The 20,456-nt window shown below is 57.1% G+C and overlaps 1 long non-coding RNA gene across 1 annotated transcript; it reads left to right on the top strand.

The window, feature by feature from the left end:
- The first annotated feature begins 13,692 nt into the window (after positions 1–13,692).
- On the top strand, positions 13,693–14,489 carry LOC134509107 (uncharacterized). Its single transcript, XR_010069245.1, has 3 exons — positions 13,693–13,973; positions 14,154–14,260; positions 14,399–14,489. It is a non-coding gene; the product is annotated as an uncharacterized LOC134509107 (long non-coding RNA).
- Positions 14,490–20,456: the final 5,967 nt, after the last annotated feature.

The following is a 20,456-nucleotide window of genomic DNA, read 5'->3' as shown; positions in this document are numbered from 1 at the left end:
TCAGGAAAGCAGCAGGGCCATAAAGCATAACGTATTTCAGGATGTGGGGTGCCTTGTCACCTTCCCCCACCGTGCTCAGGGTTTTGCCGTGTCCCTGGAGCCTTTGCGGCTTGTGGCAGGCCCCTGGTATAGGTCAGATCAGGGCTTCACTGACTCTGTGGGTCTGCAGCAGAGCCCAGAGTCTGTGGGAAGACAGAAGATAGGAGGTGGTGGTGGGACGCAGGGAGAGGCTGGGAAGAGTGGCTCTTGAGAAGCGTCCAACGCCGTGTGTTCGGGCTGGCAAATAAAGGGTGGGATCTGTGGGGAAGAAGTGGGGCTCCTTCCCTGCCAGCTCAGGGAGAAGAGAAGGGGTTTCTAAAGTTTTGGCACTGGGGGAGGGCTAGAAAAGGGAGCCGGGTTCATGAGTCCTTCTTGGACAGGTTTTGCAGATGGGTTTGGGTGTCGTCGGAGCCTGGTGTGCTCTAGGCTCTCACATTTGAGGCGAGCCAGATAGTATCGAGGAGGAGCACGGGACTGGTGGTTTGGCAGTAGCGCAGTGGTAATGCTGTGTTTCTTGGTCTCTTAGGTGCCGTGAATAACTGTTGCCGCAGCGTCAGACTCTGGAATTGGCGCTGAGCGGGCGAGCAGAATGCCTCGGCGTTCATGAGGCTGAGGGTGTTGTGGAAGAGGTTGGCATCTCCTCTCAGGATGCTTATTGCTGGTGCTGTGGCTGCTTTTGGGATAACTTTTTTTTTTCTTTTCCTTTTGCAGAGGAAGAGGAGGAAGCTGGTGACCACAGGAACGTACTGGATGGCTGTTTTCTGTGGACTGCCTCAAGGATGGATTCGGACCCCTGGCCCTCCAAAAGCTAAGTTGAGAGACTGGCGCTCGAGAGGGGACGAGGTTGAGAATTGCAAAAAGGTGTCTTTGAAGTTGGCGTAGGGGAGAGGTTTGTCCTGGAGGGCAGTCTCCTTTAGGCACATAAGGGATGCTGCTTACTGTTCGGCATTCCCGGGCAGGGTGGTTCCAGCCTGTGTGTGTTGTTGTCTTTCGTGTGGTCCGTGTTCTGTGTCTTAGATCTTTCTCGGGTCTCGAGGTCGTCTTTAAGCTCCAGGAGCACGGCATGGCGCCTCAGGCGCCATCCCTAGGGTCTCGAACACCTGCACCCATGGGCATAGCACCATTCGGCTGCTGGTCGTCTTGCGTTAGAAGCTTAAAGCTTGCATCGGTCTTGCGTCTTGGAAGTTTCCGGATGGCCCGCGTCTACAACTGGGACTTCTTCCCTATGTCATTACGTTCTTAGGTCTTGAAGCCAGGCTTCCCCCGCATACATCTTATCAGTCTTGACAGTCCCTTCTTATCACAGATGATGATGCCCTACACTCTGTTTCAGGGGCTTCCATAGAGCCTCTTCACATCACCACCACGGTCTCCAGGTCTTCTTGCCCGACGGTGACTTCCGTCTGGGTGTCATCCTTCTTGCTGAGAGTTTTCTCTCATCCTTGAGGCGCGTTGTTTTTAGCGTTTTGTGTAGTGTTGGTCTGTGCTTGTGTGTGTGTCTGGCTCGGAGCCCCCCTGCCCGGGTGTGTAGAGTCCAGGGCAGGCAGAATAGTGACGAGAGTCTACAGTTAATATGTGGATCTGTGGAGACCGAGGCAAAGGTTGGGTAGTCATCTGGAATTAATTTGCTCTCAGTAGGTTGGGTGCGTGGGTGTTTTATTAGTGGGTGTTGGCATAAGCAGAGCCAAGTCGGAGAGGCTGTTCACAGTCAGTGAAGGACGCAGTATCTCAAAGATGTTCAGGCTGCTTTGTGTGGGGTGTAATGTTTGTGGGCTTTTTCTGTGGTTTTTTTTTTTTTTGATGGCAGGCTGTAGTTGGATCTAATTGAACAGTGTTCCGAAGTAGAAACAAGACCTTTGGAATTAAGCTATCGCTCTGCATCGGGGTAATGTTTGATTTTTTTTTTTTTCTCTTTTTAGATGCCGAGAGACGAGATGTGCAGGGTGACGCAGGGGAGCCGAGAGGAGCGCTGTACGGAGGTGGCTCGGCATGTGGTATTAGAGGGAAGATGTGACTGGCACCTCTATGAATACAATTGGGTACTTTTTTTTTTTTTTCATGTGAATGAAGACAGAAGATAGGAGTCGATAGTGTGGCGGTTTGGCAGAAGCGCAGTGGTAATGTTGTGTTTCTTGGTCTCTTAGGTGCTGTGAATAACTATCACCGCAGCCTCGGACTCCGGAATCGGTGCAGAGCAGGCAAGCAGAACGCCATGGCGTTCGGGAGGCTGAGGGTGTCGTCGAAAAGGTTGGCGTCTCCTCTCAGGATGCTTATTCCTGGTGCTGTGGCGGCCTCTGGGGTTATTTTTTATTTTCCTTTTGCAGAGGAAGAGGAGGAACCTGGTGACTGCGGAAATGTATCGGATGGCTGGTTTTTGCGGACCGCATCGAAGAAGGATTCAGACGCCTGGCCCTCCAAAAGCTAAGTTGACAGTCAGGCCCCGGAGAGGGGCTGAGGTGGACAATTGCAAAATGGGGTCTTTGACGTTAGCGTAGTGGCGAGGGCTGTCCCGGGGCACAGTCATATTTAGGAGGGTAAAGGATGTTGCTTACTGTTCAGTGTGATGCTAGCGTGTCCCGGGCAGGGCAGTTCCAGCCTGTGCGTGTTGTCATGTCGTTCATGTGGTCTGTGTTGTGTATCTTTGCCCCTTCTTGGGTCTCGAGGTCATCTTTGAGCTCCAGGAGCACGACGTGGGGCCCTGGGCGTCATCCTTAGGGTCTCGAATGCTTGGGCCTGTGGGCGTAGCACCATTCATGTGACGCTCTTCTTGCGTTAGCATCTTAAAGCGTGCATCAATCTTGCCTCTCGGAAGTTTCTGGACGGCCCACTTCCACGTCTGGGACTTCTTCCCTGCGTTGTTACGTTCTTAGGTCTTGAAGCCAGGCTTCCTGCACGTCCATCTTAGCGGGCTCAACAGTCCATTCTTATTACGTACCAGTAATAAGTACTTATTACGTTCTACAGTTTGCTTCAGGGGGTTCCGTAGAGCATCTTCACGTTGACATCATCATGATCCCACAGATTTTCTTGCACGATGGTGACTTTGGTCCCCGTGTCATCTTTCTTGTTGAGAGTTTTCTCTCATCTTTGAGGCGTGTCGTTCGTAGTGTTCCGTGTAGTGTCTGTCCGTAACCGTGAGTGTTTGGCTCGGGGCTGCACTGCCCGGGCACGTAGTGTCCAGGGTGGGCGGAATCCTGTGGAGAGTCTATATGTAGTACATGAATCCCAGTAGATCGGGGCAAAGGTATTAGAGTTATCTCAGGGTAGCCATCGGGAGGCTGTGTAGACATCTCTTCTGTTTTGTTTGGAAAGAGCAGAGGCATGTTGGGAAGGCAATACAGCAGCAGTGAAGAAGAGTTCATGTGGAAGAGGGTACGGCTGGTTTTGGTGCGGATTTTTTTTTTGTAATTTTCTTTGTGTACGGTTGTATTTGGACCTTAGATGGTATTTGTAAAAAGGTGCAAGACTTCTTGTTGTTATGACTCTATTGCTCTGCCTCAGGGTGATTTCTCTGATGCTCTTGCAGATGCAACAGGACAAGCTTGGCGGGGCAGCGTAGAGGAGGAGAGCGATGTAAGAAGGTGGGTCAGCAAGTGGTATTAGAGAGATGTGGTTCTGAGTACTGTATGTATTGGTTCTTTCCAATTTGAAGTTTTGAAGCAATGAATGACATGGGATGTGGGGATGGGGATGAGTCAGTCACTTCAGCCCACCCGCCGCTGCTGACCTTATCACATCTGCCTCAGAGGGAGCAACTTTCAAGTTTTAAAGCAACCCATGTCTGTTGGGTTTTATGGGTGGTTTGCGAGCCTTCAGGTTGCACGCCTCGGGGGAGGATGGGCGGGCAAGGTGAGGGAGTGGGAGATGGGGAATTTGTAGGGTTTTGGGCGGTATCTCGGCATGCGTTTCTTCGGTTGGTGTGACACGCAGGGTCAGAGGGGCGATGCTGCACGCCCACTGAGTAGTCCCAGCAAGTGAGGCGGTTGTGGACACGTTGGTGTCTAATAGCCCAGTGCTACATTGCAGCTCAGGGGAGTGTTTGTCTTTGGTTTTGCAGGCGCCGCAGGCATCCGGAGCCGGACGAGCGTTGGAGGTGAGCTGGGTAGCAGAGAGGTAGCGCATGGGGGTGGTGGTTTCCCGTAAGCTCAACAGTAATATTGTGTGTCTTAGGTGTTTTAGGTGCCAGAACCAGAGAGTGCCACGAAGTCCGAATCCGGAATCCATGAGGAGCAGGTGAGCAGAAGGGTACGGCGCGTGTGATGCGGGGGATATTGCAGTACAACTTAGTGTTGACGGACGTGATGGTGCCTGATGGCACCATTTTGTGCAAATCAGGATTATGTTGCTCAGTAACTTCCTTGACTGCCATTTGAGATGGTCTTGTGTCGTACGCTTAAGAATTTGGTTCCGTACTATGTTCTTGTATATTTGAAATAGTATTGCTCCGCCTCACTCAGTATCGGTTTCGCATCGTGTTGCCCTGTCACGCTCTTGATTGCTCTGTGATCTATTCTGGCATCGTACCACACTGTGTTGCGTGGTTTTTTTTTTTTTTTTTAATCGGTTGTTCTTTGACTGTGTAATGCCTTGTACCGCCCTCTATTGCATTTCGTCTCGCATTATATTGCCCCGTCGTAGCCTTGACTGCCTTCTGATCTGTTCGGGCCTCGTACCACACTGTATTGCGGGTTTTTTAATCGGTTGTTCTTCATTTGGCTTTCTAATGCCTTGTACCGCCCTGTATTGTGTAACATCTCGCATTATATTGCCCCGTCATAGTCTCGACTGCCTTCTGATCTACTCTGGCATCGCACCGCACTGTATTGTGTGTTTTTGTTTTTTTTAATTGGTTCTTTTTATTTGACTGTGTAATGCCTTGTACTGCCCTGTATTGTGTTACTTCTCGCGTTATAGTGCGCTGTCATTGTCTTGACTGCCTTCTGATCTTCTCTGGTATTACAGTTGAATGTATGCTGGGTTTCTTAATCGGTTGTTCTTCGTTTGGCTGCATGTTGCCTTGTTACCACCTGGTATGGTGTTGTGTCTGGCATTGTATTGCCCTGTCACTGTCTCGATGGTCATTTTACACATTCTGTCCTAGGACTGCGCTGTATTGCGAATTCTTTCATGGGTTGTTGTTTCCTTGACTGTGTCGCCTGGTAGGGCCCCGTATTGCGTTACGTCTTGCCTTGTATTGCTCTGTCATTGTGGTGACCGACATCTGATATACTCTACCATTGTATGGCACTGTACCGTCAATTCTTTCATTGTCTGTTCTGCATTTAATTGCATGTTGCCTTGTGCTGCCCTGTGTAAGGTTAGATCTTGCATGGTATTGCCCTGTCGTTGTCTTGCCAGTTACTTTAGAGTCTCTGGCACTGTATTGTGCAATTTTTAACCGGTTGTTCTGTATTTGACCGCTGTTGCGATGTCACCCCCCTTTTTGCCCCGGGCTGCTGCTCGAGCTATAACAACCAGGAGGAGTCGCTACGAGTGGCACTTGAACTTTGTGGGATGGCTGGCACCAGAGTCAAAACACTGTGAGTCAGTTAGCTTGCTATAGACCTAGCGGACAGACCAAGAGCCCTTGGAGCTTTCTTGCAAGGCAGTGGCCTGTTTGCCAGCATTTCCCGGGGACGCTCACGTAAGTTTCTGCTCCTGGAGGCTGAGAGAAGCCTTGCCGCAACAGATTCTGGGTAAGTGACTAACAGCATTCCAGACTTTGCAATCTTAGCTGAGCGATACAAAGGGTTTGATCACGCAGACATGATCCTTTAGAGGTGAACCGTTGCCCAAGTCCGGGGCGAGGGTGGGATCCAGCCGCACCTAGACTCCTCTCGGAGAAGGAGTTTAGAAAGCAAGGGGGTCCTTTCCGAGCCTTGTGACTCAAGGGGAGGGTCTCCATGACAGCTCGTCTGACCCTGGCCCCTAGGCAGGAAACGACCCGGGGTGCGTGGCCGTGGAATCTGGTAAAGTGCCATCACGTGCGCTGCTACCTTTGGTGAATCACTGTTGTTATGTTTGTAAATGTTTCTCTGCCTCTCTCTTAGGAGTGAATTTTATCCCTGCGCCCGCAACAACTGCATATGGCCTGTGTTACATCTTGCATTGTATTGCCCTGTCGTCTTGACGGTCACGTTAGAGAATCTGTCCTAGGACTGGACTGTAGTGTGATGTCTCTCATGGGTTCTGATGTGGCTGTGTATTGCCTTGTCCGGCCCCGTGTGGTGGTACGTCTTCCATTGTATTGCTCTGTTGTTGTCTTGATTGTCATCTGATCTATTCTGCCGTTGTAGGCCACCATATTGTCACTTCCTTCATCAGCTGTTTTTTTATGAGCCACATAAAGGGTTGACGGCACAGACATAATCCTTTAGAGGAGAACCGTTGCCCAAGTCCGGGGCTAGGAATTGGATCCAGCCGCACCTAGACTCCTCTCCGAGAAGGAGTTTAGAAAGCAAGGGGGTTGTGGCTCAACGGGACTGACCCTGGCCCCTGTGCAATAAATTATCCGGGGGACGTGGCCACGGAACCTGGTAATTGTGGTGATGTTTCTAAATGTTTCTCTATTTCTCTCAGGACTGAAGTGAATGGCTCCACCCGCCACAACTGCATATTGCCTTGTCCGGCCCCGTATTGGGTTACCTCTCGCCTTGTATTGCCCGGTCCTTCTTTTGGTTGCCATCTGACCCATGGTGTCAGAGTAGTGCACTGCACTGTGAATTTTTTGACTGTCTGTTATTTATTTGACTGAGTGTTGCCTTGTACTGCCTTGTGTACTGCGACGTAGTGCTTTGTATTGCCCTGTAATTGCCTTGACTGCCATCCGAGACGTGTTGAGATCGTATGGCAGCGTAGTGCGGGTTTTCTGGTCAGCTGTTCTTTATTTGACTGTGTACTGCCTTGTGCTGCCCTGCACGGTGTTCCGTCTCGCGTTGTCATTGTCTCGACCGACATGTGGGATGGTTTGCCATTGTACTGCAGTGTGGTTTGGGTATTGTAGTTTACTGTTCTTCATTTGACTGCGTATTGCCTTGTACTGACCTGTATAACGTTATGTCTTGCACTGCGTTGCCCTGGCATTGTCTTGACCGACAGCTGAGACTGTCTGGCATTGTACTGTACTGGGAGTCTTGTAATTTCCGCTAATTTCTTTGTCTGCGAATCGGGTTGTACTGCCCTGTATACTGTAACGTGTGATGTTGTACCGCCTGTCACTGGCTTAACGGTGGCTTCACAGATTGTGTGGCAAGACTGCACTCCGTTGTCAATTTCTCTATTGGTGATTTTGTGACGGCGTATTGCCTGGCACTGCCCAGTACTGTGTTAAGCTTTACGTTGTATCGCTCCGTCATGGTCTTCAATGAGATGTGACACTGTGTAACATGCGATGGCACTGTATTGCCAATTGTTCCATTGGCTATGCTTAATTTGAGCATGTATTGATGTGTAGTTCTCTGTATAACGTTAAGTTGTACACGGTCTTGAGGTAATAATACAAACGGTAGAGGCTGGCGTGGTGCCAAGTGGGAAAGGGTGGTTGTGAGACTCTGAAGGCAGCAGGAAAGCCCGCACCCCAAGGTGCTGCGGCCGGGCCAGATTCCAAACCATTTCGGGGTAGGGCGGCGGCTCTGGCCACAGCTCCCACGCCCGAAGAGCCAGGAGGGAAAGCCGTGCCTCGTTGGAAAGCTCTTTGGCAGCCGCTCGCGTGGCCCCACAGCCCGTGGGGCTGCGGGCTTTGCGGCGGCCGTCAGCCTCGGCGCCACCGGCGCCCACCTGCGAAGCATTTTCCAGTAGGGCCGCGGCTCTGGCGACAGCTCCCACGCCGGAAGAGCCAGGAGGGAAAGCCGTCCCTCATTGGAAAGCTCTTTGGCAGCCGCTCGCGTGGCCCCACAGCCCGTGGGGCTGCGGGCTTTGCGGCGGCCGTCAGCCTCATCGCCACTGGCGGCCACGTGGTGCCGACGCGCCATCCTGTGAAGCATTATTTGGTAGGGCCGCGGCTCTGGTGACAGCTCCCACGCCCGAAGAGCCAGGAGGGAAAGCCGTGCTTCATTGGAAAGCTCTTTGGCAGGCGCTTGCGTGGCCCCACAGCCCGTGGGGCTGCAGGCTTTGCGGCGGCCGTCAGCCTCATCGCCACCAGCGCCCTTGTGGCGCCGCCGGGCCAGCCGTCGAAGCATTTTTTGGTAGGGCTGCCTCTCGGGCGACAGCTCCCACGCCCGAAGAGCTAGGAGGGAAAGCCGTGCCTCGTTGGAAAGCTCTTTGGCAGCCGCTCGCGTGGCCCCACAGCCCGTGGGGCTGCGGGCTTTGCGGCGGCAATCAGCCTCAGCGCCACCAGCGCCCTCGTGGCGCCGCCGCACTAGCCTGCGAAGCATTTTCCGGTAGGGCCGCGGCTCTGTCGACAGCTCCCACGCCAGAAGAGCCAGGAGGGAAAGCCGTGCCTCGTTGGAAAGCTCTTTGGCAGCCGCTCGCGTGGCCCCACAGCCCGGGGGGCTGCGGGCTTTGCGGCGGCCGTCAGCCTCGGTGCCACCGGCGCCCTCGTGGCGCCGCCGCGCCAGCCTGCGAAGCATTTTCCGGTAGGGCCGCGGCTCTGGCCACAGCTCCCACGCCCGAAGAGCCAGGAGGGAAAGCCGTGCCTCGTTGGAAAGCTCTTTGGCAGCCGCTCGCCTGGCCCCACAGCCCGTGGGGCTGCGGGCTTTGCGGCGGCCATCAGACTCAGCGCCACCAGCGCCCTTGTGGCGCCGCCAGGCCAGCCTGCGAAGCATTTTCCGGTAGGGCTGTGTCTCTGGCCACAGCTCCCACGCACGAAGAGCCAGGAGGGAAAGCCGTGCCTCGTTGGAAAGCTCTTTGGCAGCCGCTCGCGTGGCCCCACAGCCCGTGGGGCTGCGGGCTTTGCGGCGGCAATCAGCCTAAGCGCCACCAGCGCCCTCGTGGCGCCGCCGCACTAGCCTGCGAAGCATTTTCCGGTAGGGCCGCGGCTCTGTCGACAGCTCCCACGCCCGAAGAGCCAGGAGGGAAAGCCGTGCCTCGTTGGAAAGCTCTTTGGCAGCCGCTCGCGTGGCCCCACAGCCCGGGGGGCTGCAGGCTTTGTGGCGGCCGTCAGCCTCAGCGCCACCAGCGCCCTCGTGGCACCGCCGGGCCAGCCTGCGAAGCATTTTCCGGTAGGACTGCGTCTCTGGCGACACCTCCCACGCCCGAAGAGCCAGGAGGGAAAGCCGTGCCTCGTTGGAAAGCTCTTTGGCAGCCGCTCGCGTGGCCCCACAGCCCGTGGGGCTGCGGGCTTTGCGGCGGCCGTCAGCCTCGGCGCCACTGGCGCACACGTGACGCCGCTGCGCCAGCCTGCGAAGCACTTTCCGGTAGGGCCGCGGCTCTGGCCACAGCTCCCACGCCCGAAGAGCCAGGAGGGAAAGCCGTGCCTCGTTGGAAAGCTCTTTGGCAGCTGCTCGCGTGGCCCCACAGCCCGTGGGGCTGCGGGCTTTGCGGCGGCCGTCAGCCTCATCGCCACCGGCGGCCACGTGGCGCCGACGCGCCATCCTGTGAAGCATTATCTGGTAGGGCCGCGGCTCTGGCGACAGCTCCCACGCCCGAAGAGCCAGGAGGGAAAGCCGTGCCTCGTTGGAAAGCTCTTTGGCAGCCGCTCGCGTGGCCCCACAGCCCATGGGGCTGCGGGCTTTGCGGCGGCCGTCAGCCTCATCGCCACCGGCGCCCACATGGCGCTGCCGCGCCAGCATGCGAAGCATTTTCCGGTAGGGCCGCGGCTCTGGCCACAGCTCCCACGCCCGAAGAGCCAGGAGGGAAAGCCGTGCCTCGTTGGAAAGCGCTTGGTTAGCCGCTCGCGTGGCCCCACAGCCCATGGGGCTGCGGGCTTTGCGGCGGCCATCAGCTTCGGCGCCCCTGGCGCACACGTGGCGCCACTGCGCCAGCCTGCGAAGCATTTTCCGGTAGGGCCGCGGCTCTGGCCACAGCTCCCACGCTGGAAGAGCCAGGAGGGAAAGCCGTGCCTCGTTGGAAACCTCTTTGGCAGCCGCTTGCGTGGCCCCACAGCCCATGGGGCTGCGGGCTTTGCGGCGGCCATCAGACTCAGCGCCACCAGCGCCCTTGTGGCTCCGCCGGGCCAGCCGGCGAAGCATTTTTTGGTAGGGCTGCCTCTCTGGCGACAGCTCCCATGCCCGAAGAGCTAGGAGGGAAAGCCGTGCCTCGTTGGAAAGCTCTTTGGCAGCCGCTCGCGTGGCCCCACAGCCCGTGGGGCTGCGGGCTTTACGGCGGCCGTCAGCCTCGGCGCCACCGGTATCCACATCGCGCCGTCGCGCCAGCCTGCGAAGGATTTTCCGGTAGGGCCGCGGCTCTGGCCACAGCTCCCACGCCCGAAGAGCCAGGAGGGAAAGCCGTGCCTCGTTGGAAAGCGCTTGGGTAGCCGCTCGCGTGGCCCCACAGCCCATGGGGCTGCGGGCTTTACGGCGGCGATCAGCTTCGGCGCCCCTGGCGCACACGTGGCGCCACTGCGCCAGCCTGCGAAGCATTTTCCGGTAGGGCCGCGGCTCTGGCGACAGCTCCCACGCCGGAAGAGCCAGGAGGGAAAGCCGTGCCTCGTTGGAAAGCTCTTTGGCAGCCACTCGCGTGGCCCCACAGCCCGTGGGGCTGCGGGCTTTGCGGCGGCCATCAGACTCAGCGCCACCAGCGCCCTTGTGGCGCCGCCGGGCCAGCCGGCGAAGCAATTTTTGGTAGGGCTGCCTCTCTGGCGACAGCTCCCACGCCCGAAGAGCTAGGAGGGAAAGCCGTGCCTCGTTGGAAAGCTCTTTGGCAGCCGCTCGCGTGGCCCCACTGCCAGTGGGGCTGCGGGCTTTGCGGCGGCCGTCAGCCTCATTGCCGTTGGCGCCCACATGGCGCCGCCACGCCAGCCTGCGAAGCATTTTCCGGTAGGGCCGCAGCTCTCGCGAGAGCTCCCACGCCCGAAGAGCCAGGAGGGAAAGAGGTGCCTCCTTGGAAAGCTCTTTGGCAGCCGCTCGCATGGCCCCACAGCCCGTGGGGCTGCGGGCTTTGCGGCGGCCGTCAGCCTCGGCGCCACCGGCGCCCACGTGGCGCCGCCGCGCCAGCCTGCGAAGCATTTTCCGGTAGGGCCGCGGCTCTGGCCACAGCTCCCACGCCCGAAGAGTCAGGAGGGAAAGCCGTGCCTCGTTGGAAAGCTCTTGGGTAGCCGCTCGCGTGGCCCCACAGCCCGTGGGGCTGCGGGCTTTGCGGCGGCAATCAGCCTAAGCGCCACCAGCGCCCTCGTGGCGCCGCCGCACTAGCCTGCGAAGCATTTTCGGGTAGGGCCGCGGCTCTGGCCACAGCTCCCACGCCCGAAGAGCCAGGAGGGAAAGCCGTGCCTCGTTGGAAAGCTCTTTGGCAGCCGCTCGCGTGGCCCCACAGCCCGTGGGGCTGTGGGCTCTGCGGCGGCCATCAGCCTCAGCGCCACCAGCGCCCTCGTGGCACCGCCGGGCCAGCCTGCGAAGCATTTTCCGGTAGGACTGCGTCTCTGGCCACACCTCCCACGCCCGAAGAGCCAGGAGGGAAAGCCGTGCCTTGTTGGAAAGCTCTTTGGCAGCCGCTCGCGTGGCCCCACAGCCCGTGGGGCTGCGGGCTTTGCGGCGGCCGTCAGCCTAAGCGCCACCGGCGCCCACGTGGCACCGGCGGGCCAGCCTGCGAAGCATTTTCCGGTAGGGCCGCAGCTCTGGCGAGAGCTCCCACGCCCGAAGAGCCAGGAGGGAAAGCCGTGCCTCGTTGGAAAGCTCTTTGGCAGCCACTCGCGTGGCCCCACAGCCCGGGGGGCTGCAGGCTTTGCGGCGGCCGTCAGCCTCGGCGCCACCGGCGCCCACGTGGGGCCGCTGCGCCAGCCTGCGAAGCATTTTCCGGTAGGGCCGCGGCTCTGGCGACAGCTCCCACGCCCGAAGAGCCAGGAGGGAAAGCCGTGCCTCGTTGGAAAGCTCTTTGGCAGCCGCTCGCGTGGCCCCACAGCCCGTGGGGCTGCGGGCTTTGCAGCGGCCGTCAGCCTCAGCGCCACCGGCGCCCACGTGGCGCCGCCGCGCCAGCCTGCGAAGCATTTTCCGGTAGGGCCGCGGCTCTGGCCACAGCTCCCACGCCCAAAGAGTCAGGAGGGAAAGCCGTGCCTCGTTGGAAAGCTCTTGGGTAGCCGCTCGCGTGGCCCCACAGCCCGTGGGGCTGCGGGCTTTGCGGCGGCAATCAGCCTAAGCGCCACCAGCGCCCTCGTGGCGCCGCCGCACTAGCCTGCGAAGCATTTTCGGGTAGGGCCGCGGCTCTGGCCACAGCTCCCACGCCCGAAGAGCCAGGAGGGAAAGCCGTGCCTCGTTGGAAAGCTCTTTGGCAGCCGCTCGCGTGGCCCCACAGCCCGTGGGGCTGTGGGCTCTGCGGCGGCCATCAGCCTCAGCGCCACCAGCGCCCTCGTGGCACCGCCGCACCAGCCTGAGAAGCATTTTCCGGTAGGGCCGCGGCTCTGGCCACAACTCCCACGCCGTAAGAGCCAGGAGGGAAAGCCGTGCCTTGTTGGAAAGCTCTTTGGCAGCCGCTCGCGTGGCCCCACAGCCCGTGGGGCTGCGGGCTTTGCGGCGGCAATCAGCCACAGCGCCACCAGCGCCCTCGTGGCGCCGCCGCACTAGCCTGCGAAGCATTTTCCGGTAGGGCCGCGGCTCTGGCCACAGCTCCCACGCCCGAAGAGCCAGGAGGGAAAGCCGTGCCTCGTTGGAAAGCTCTTTGGCAGCCGCTCGCATGGCCCCACAGCCCGTGGGGCTGCGGGCTTTGCGGCGGCCGTCAGCCTCGGCGCCACCGGCGCCCACGTGGGGCCGCTGCGCCAGCCTGCGAAGCATTTTCCGGTAGGGCCGCGGCTCTGGCGACAGCTCCCACGCCCGAAGAGCCAGGAGGGAAAGCCGTGCCTCGTTGGAAAGCTCTTTGGCAGCCGCTCGCGTGGCCCCACAGCCCGTGGGGCTGCGGGCTTTGCAGCGGCCGTCAGCCTCAGCGCCACCGGCGCCCACGTGGCGCCGCCGCGCCAGCCTGTGAAGCATTTTCCGGTACGTTACTTCCGGGTGGTCACGTGGGGAGCGGCGTCTGCCGGCCGCGTTTCCGTCGGGCGGGAGGATGGTGGGCGGCCCCCGCTCCCGGGACGGACCCCCCCCCCGCTCCCAGGACGGTTCCCCCCCCCCCCTCGCGTCCCCCCCCCCGCGTCCCTGGGCTCCCAGGCTGGCCCCGGCCCTGCCCCCCCCCCGCATCCTCCGCCTCGGACCCCCCCTCCCTTCCCCCCTCGCGTCCCCCCCCATCGGGACGGTTCTCCCCCCGCGTCCCCGGGTTCCCGGGCCGGCCCCCCCCTGCTTCCGGGCCAGCATCCCCCCGCTCCCGGGCCAGCGTCCCCCCGCTCCCGGGCCCGCAACCCCCCCCGCTCCCTGTTCCTTTGCGAGGAGACGGGCCCCGGCCCTCCTCCCCAGCCGAGGCACTGCCGGCAGATGTCCTCCCCCCGTCTTGTTCCCGACAGCGGCGGCCGCCCCTGGCTGCGCTTGGTCGCCTCTCGATGCAGGTGCCAGGAGCATCCGGGTGGGGAAAGCAGCGTCTCCAGGAGCTCCTGCTGCAGGTGGGGCTCCTGCTGGGGCCAGTGGTCGGGGAACTGCTGCCCCTTCTCTTTCTCTCCCGGAGGCCACGGTTGTCCGCTCCTCCCCGGGGTTGTCGTGGGCTGCCTTTGCCACAGACTTGCCTGGGCTGTCTCCGTTCAGCCCCGTTCTCCCTCCTGGTGTGGGCGACCTGGGACTGGTGGACGTTTACTGGCTTTGAACAGGAGCTGCTGTGGGTGAAGATTAAGATGCTTGAAAAACGTGAAACAGCCAGAGAACAACATCAAGGTGATTGAGCCAGAAGGTGCTTCCTGCGGCAGGGAAGAGACAGCCAAGCATTTCTGGGTGAGGAAGGGTCCCCTCTGAGTTGTCCTCAGCAGACCAGATTGCTGATATGTACCGCAGGGTCCGTACGCGTATCCAAAATCACGGTATGGCCATGGGGAAGGGTTGTGTGCGTGCAAGGCTGCACATCTGGGAAGCTTCATATCGCAAGAGCTGTAAGACACCGCTGTGTTCTCTTAGGTGGAGGATGGTCAAGTGACCAGCGCTGCAGAAGAGGAAGGGACAGAGAAAGAGAGAGGCACCTGAACTGGAAAATTCTGTGGGCAGCGCTGAAAGCAGGAGCTGCGGTGAGTCCCAGGCTTTGGGGCCGTGTCCCACTCGTCAGGAGCCTCCGTTGGCTGCAGTCTTCACAGACCTTCACGAAAGAAGGACGCTTTAGATTGCCACCTAGCTTTACGCCAGAAGTTTTTTTCCTGTCTTGGCAGAATGCCAGCTGCCAGCGTTTCTCCGTGGTCGCCCTTCCTTCTGCCGTGATGGTACAGGACAGACGGAAAGAATCCGGAGTGCTCTGCGAGTACGAGGTGCGTCTGCGATGCGCGTCTGCTTTTTTCCTGAGGTACTTGTAGTGTGGACTCTGAAGTTAACGGGAAGGATGTGCCAGCACTCCTCCTATAGTTTTTCTGTGAAATATTTTAACAAAATCCTTGTCGCTTCCCGCTGTCAGGAAAGAGGGGAGGGTAAGTGACTTCAGATTTGTAAATTCTCAGCGGCACGGACTAAGGTGAGATAAATCTCAAGGTCCATACAGAAACATTTATTAGCTTACCAAAATGGTTAGTATAGATCTTAACAAGCCCACGATAATTGGTTAGGTATATAAAAAATTATGGCAGGTGTTGGGGTGTACATTGTGTTAGTTAACACCAGGTGTAGGACAACTTACGGCAAGCGGTGCTTAAGGTCGTACTTAAGGTCATCACTTCACAGCTCTAACTGTTACTTAACAATTCCAAGAGAAAAGAGAAACTGAGGGACAGACAGAGAAAAAGACAGAGATAAAGAGATCGCGGGTCCTGGTTCCAGCGTCTTTTTCAGGGATTCTTCCCAGGCATAATCTTCTTCTTTCTTGGGAAGACTCTTCCCAGGCACTATCTATTTCTTTTGTTTCTTTTTTGTTCCCTCGGGGCACTTGTTTTCCCCTTTTACGTTTGCTGACTCAGCACGGTCCGCCCTCCTTGCTGAGGACGGGCTCAGCACAGGTTTCTCCCTTCTCCCCGGTGACGTGTGCCATGATTTGGGTGGAGAGACGAGTGCCGTGGTCACACATGTTTAGCGTGATCTCTGTAATCTTCATTAGCACATGCAGGGCGTGCGCTTTCACGTGCGTTTCGCGGATAATGAAGCAAAGGTCACTCATGGGACACAACGGCCTCGAGAACTGAGAACGAGCGAGCTCACGGCACGAGTGGCAGAACCGACCTGTCTTCACAAGACAGTTCTCCCACACTTTCAGCCGCCAGAAGTGTGAGCCTCATCAGCTGTTTGAAGGCCAGGCCTGCGTTATTTATTTCCTTGCGAGTGTTTGAGGCGTTCCACCGAAGGCTTGGAGGGGCTCCTGCCCCTCGGCAGGGAATTTACAGTCCGTCCCTCACAATCCTAAAAACAAAATAAAGTCTGTCCTGGAGCACGTTACGCCTCTGCAAAGCTTACTTCCCTCCATTTATTTTTCTCTTCCTGAAAGCATATTCTTCTCTTTCTGGGTGCTCACTGTCAAACGATACTGTGAAAATAATTCTGTACTAGAAGAGGGAAGGAACTGTTTGTAAGAGTTCACATGTCCAGAAGAAGCAGGCTTTGCTTTCACGATAAAAACTTTATGCTTTCTCAGTCAATAAGTCTTTAAAATATTTCACAGCGGTACTCGAAAACCTCACTGAGATACTGGCATCTGTCCTAAAGGCGATTGAGGTCAAAGAGGAGACATGGACAAAACGGGACAAACGGGCATCGCCTCTCTGCGTTCTCCAGGCTTTGCCGTGAAGCATCAGCAGCGTTTAACTCGTGACGGCGAATCCTGTGGTTTTGGTTGTGGTTTTGGTGAGTTACGGCTTCAACAATGTCCTTTTTCTGTAACCTCGGGAGGAAGTTCATTTCCTTCCGCAGGCCCAAGTGCCGCGCGTCTCCCCCCAGTTGCTGGCATCACCGGCCTTTGGGTTCTCGGTTGGAACAGTCGAGATACCATAAAAACGCGTTCCTCTGCGCCTTCAGCACAGCCAAAAGCATTCGCGAATCTGCCGGTCCTTTTTGGTAGCCCTACGGATCGCGGCGCCGGCGATTTGATTCCCCGCCCCCAAAAGTAAAACCATTTGGAGGAGTTTTTTCTCTCACTGATTTTTCTATGTTAAATGAAGCTAAAAAAAGAAAAGTGAGAGTTGTATAATCGACAAACTGACTTGCGTAGTTTAAACTGCAGCCGCCTAAACGGCTGTAGTGTACAATTTATGAGGTGTACCTGGGCAGTTAGGTATTTGTTCGAAATGTTTAAAAGGAGAGACAACTGAATGTTACGCGGTTTTCCCCCCGTTTTTTTGGCAGAGTGCTCTGAAGTACTTTACTTCTGTCTGGCTTTCAGTGCCGCCTTTTCCCGGCAGCCAGTAGTGTCTCTCTCGGGCAGCGCCGCTGCCCCGATGTCCCTCCTCCTCCTCGTGTAGCACACAAAAAACCCCCCATGGTCAAATCATAGCTGTGTATTTTGGAGACGGATAGTTTAGTAGTATCCGTTCACAGCTGTGCAAGTTAAATTAGCGCCGAAGGAAAGCCAAGTACTTTCACAGGGTAAGTATTTTCACTGGGTGGATGTAAACTTCATGCACACCTTCTCAGTGAAAGGGAAAGGGCCAGGTGTTTCCCAGCACCAGCCGGAGGGTTCGCCCTTATGCTAAGAACGTGTTCAAAATGGCACTGATTAGTCTTAATCCTGACTTTTAAGAGTTCAGATGGCACTGGCTTTTGAAGGCTGTGCTGTATTTCGAGCTGAGCTGTTTCCCCAGCTCCTGTCCCGTCCCTCCGTCTGACGGAACTCCTCTGCTCTCTTCTGTGCTGTTTTTTTGGGATGCTGAGCTATAATTGGGGATTTTTGTTTTCCAGGTGCCTCGTCGTAGGCGTCTCGTGCTGCTCGAGAGATGCCCCAGCCCAGGTTTGCAGCCGCTGGCGGAGCCCCCCTGAGGAGAAGGGGCCAGCCCCGGGTCTGGGCGTTTTAAGCCTTTTTTTGCGGTGAATAGAAGGGTGTCTGTGTGTGTGTCTTGGGGGGTGATGGTGTCATTTGGGGCACCCCGATGTCACTGGGGCAGCGATGATGCAGCAGAGGAGCAGGTGAGTGGGAGATGGGGGGGAGGAGTTACGTGGAGTTGCCCCCCCAAAAGAAGTGGGTCGCGGCCCCAGAATGTCTGAAAATTCTTGGGATGCATTAAAAAATGTGAAAACCTGTAACTATGGGCAGGAGGCGTTGAAATAGGGAATGAGAAATATACATATATATAAATTATGTATGTAAAAGTTCAAAATAAAAACCTCTGTCTCTAAGGATTCTGTGATTCTGTGTTATATGAAAGATCCTAGAATATAAAAATACTTAGATGCGTTTATAAAAAGATATTAGTGTCAAACTAGGTGTGTAGGCAGACAGCCTAAATAGATATTCGGTATCAAAAGCGTTAACGTAGGAAACGGGCAACGGAAATTCCCTAAACGCACAGATGTGTGTCAATACCGGAGCGGGTGCTGCCGCCTGGCGGCTGAAGGCGCGTCCTGCAGGTGGGGGGCGGCGCATGCGCAGTGCCCGCGCCTCCCGGCCCCCCTCGGCCCCCGCCGCCGGCGCCGCGTGGGTTCCGCAGCTCGTGCGCAGGCGCGGCTTCGCGGAGGCCCGTCCGGCCGCAGTCTCAAGAGAGCGGCGGCCGGAGGGCGAACCAGGACCGCCGGGACTCTGGCGAGCTCCGCGCCACCTGGAGCGGCATCGGTGCCGCCCGCCCGGCCTCCAGAGCGGCCATCGGCCCCTCCGCATCAGCTCTTACACGTTACCACGGCCCCGTCAGTGCCCGGCAGTTTTCCGGGTTTCCATCTACGTGACCCCGCGGTCCTCCAGGACCCCGGAAGTGTCCCCTCAGTCCTCCGACGCGCGTCTCCGTGGCACTTCGGTCCTCCAGGAGCCCGGAAGTCCCCCCTCAGTCCTCCGACGCGCGTCTCCATGGCACTTCGGTCCTCCAGGACCCCGGAAGTCCCCCCTCAGTCCTCCGACGCGCGTCTCCGTGGCACTTCGGTCCTCCAGGACCCCGGAAGTCCCCCCTCAGTCCTCCGACGCGCGTCTCCGTGGCACTTCGGTCCTCCAGGACCCCGGAAGTGTCCCCTCAGTCCTCCGACGCGCGTCTCTATGGCACTTCGGTCCTCCAGGAGCCCAGAAGTGCCCCCTCAGTCCTCCGACGCGCGTCTCTGTGGCACTTCGGTCCTCCAGGACCCCGGAAGTGCCCCCTCAGTCCTCCGACGCGCGTCTCCGTGGCACTTCGGTCCTCCAGGACCCCGGAAGTGCCCCCTCAGTCCTCCGACGCGCGTCTCTATGGCACTTTAGTCCTCCAGGAGCCCGTAAATGCTCATAAGTCTTCTGGAAATCATATGCTTCCAACACCCTTCCAAAACGATAAAACACGATTATCAGTTAACCACAAAAATATCTGAAGATCGCAAAAATAATGCAACCCCTGCAGAGCTCTCTTCTCCACAGCAACAGCTGGACAGAAATCACACAAAAGCGGTAAGAGAATCACCAGAGGTTGGTCCCAAATGGAAATAAAAAGGGGAGGTGCTTCGCCTGCTGGGAACTTAAGGCAGGAGAAGCGAAGCTGCTGCTCCCGCTGCCGCCCGCCTTCACGTCTTCTGGGGGTTGGCCCTGCCCCTTTCCCAGGGGATTGTGGGAAGGGCGGTGGGCGGGGCCTGAGGGCGGTGGGTGGGGCACGGGGTACATGAGCCCCAGCCCGGGCTCAGGAGCTCGTTCTGCTGCTGGGCCCTGTGGGGTGGGTGCTCTGCTGGTCCCTCGCTTTGCTGCAGCTTTGGGACAGGCTCAGCTGTTTGGGCAGGCGTGTTTCGGCATTTAGGGAGGCAGAGGTGAGAAGGCTGAGCTGAGACCTTCGGGAGCAGTAAACATCCAGCTGCCTGTATGGTAGAAAGTTGACTGGTATGCTCCTTTTTTTTTCGGGTCATAACTTTGTGATGAGTGTTTAGGGGGTGCCCAGATGGTTTAATAGTATGCTTTTCTTTGTTCTAGGAGCACTGCATTTTCCTAGAATTTCTGACTTTATTGAAGATAGAACTGTGGGTTTTTCACCAGTTTTGCAGTATGCTGTGTAAATTGCTGATATTGTTTCTCTTAATTGGGTTGATGATGAGATTATCTTATGGGGGTTAGGGTGAGCGTTTTGTATGCATCTGCATATATGGCACTAGCATTTCTCAAGAAAGCAGCAGGGATGTAAGGCATAGCGTCGTTCAGGGTATGGCATGGCTCATCACCTTTCCCCGTTGCCCATGGAGTGCCACGGTGTCCCTAGAGTTTTTGCAGCGGGCAGCAGGCCCCTCATAGATTGTGTCAGGACATTATTTGTTTTGTGGGTCTGATGCAGAGCCCAGAGTCTGTGGGAAGACAGAAGATAGGAGGTGCCTGCCAAACGCAGGGCACAGCTCAGAAGAGCTGCTCCTGAGAAGCAGCCGGCGTAGGGGGTTCAGGGTTGCAAATACAGGATGGGAGCTGTCAGGAAGAAGTGAGGCTCCTTCCCTGACGGTTGAGGAGAAGAGAAGGGGTTTCGAAAGTTTTGGCGCTGGGGGCTGGCTAGGAAAAGGAGGTGGGTTCATCAGTCTCTGTCATATCGGTTTTGCATTTGGGTGTCGACAGGGTCTGGTCTGTTCTAGTCTCTTGCATTTGAGGTGAGCTGGACAGTGTGGAGGAGGAGCACGGGACTGGTGATTTTGCAGAAATGCAATGGTAATTTTGTGTCTGTTGGTATCTTAGGTGCCATAAATAATTGTTGCTGCAGCCTCCGACTGGAATCGACGTGAAGCAGGTGAGTGGATTGCCATGGCACCTCTGAGGATGAGGGTGTTGTGGAAGAGGTTGGCATCTACTGTCATGGTGGTCGCTGCTGGAGCTGTGATTTCTTTTTGTTTTGCTGATGAAGAGGAACATGGTGACTGCAGGAACACATCAGTTAGCTGTTTGTTGTGGTTTTTTTTGTCAAGGATGAATTCAGACCACTGGCCCTCTGAAAACGAAGTAGAGGGACAGGTGCTGGAGGGGGGCCAAGGTTGACAGTTTCAGGGAGGAGTTTTAAAGTCAGGCTAGAGCAGAGGGCTATGCGGGAGCAGTCTCCTCTGAGTAGGTAAAGGGAGTGGGTTACTTTTCAGCACAAAGCTAGTGTGTGCTGGGCAGGGCAGTTCTGGCCTGTGTCTTCGGTTGTGTAGTTTGTGCGCTCTGTCTTCTGTGTCTTGGACTTTCAGACG

Source organism: Chroicocephalus ridibundus, unplaced genomic scaffold, assembly GCF_963924245.1.
Source record: "Chroicocephalus ridibundus unplaced genomic scaffold, bChrRid1.1 SCAFFOLD_113, whole genome shotgun sequence".
Lineage (NCBI taxonomy): Eukaryota > Metazoa > Chordata > Aves > Charadriiformes > Laridae > Chroicocephalus > Chroicocephalus ridibundus.
Note: the sequence above shows the minus strand (reverse complement) of the source record. Positions and strands in the feature narration are given on the sequence as shown.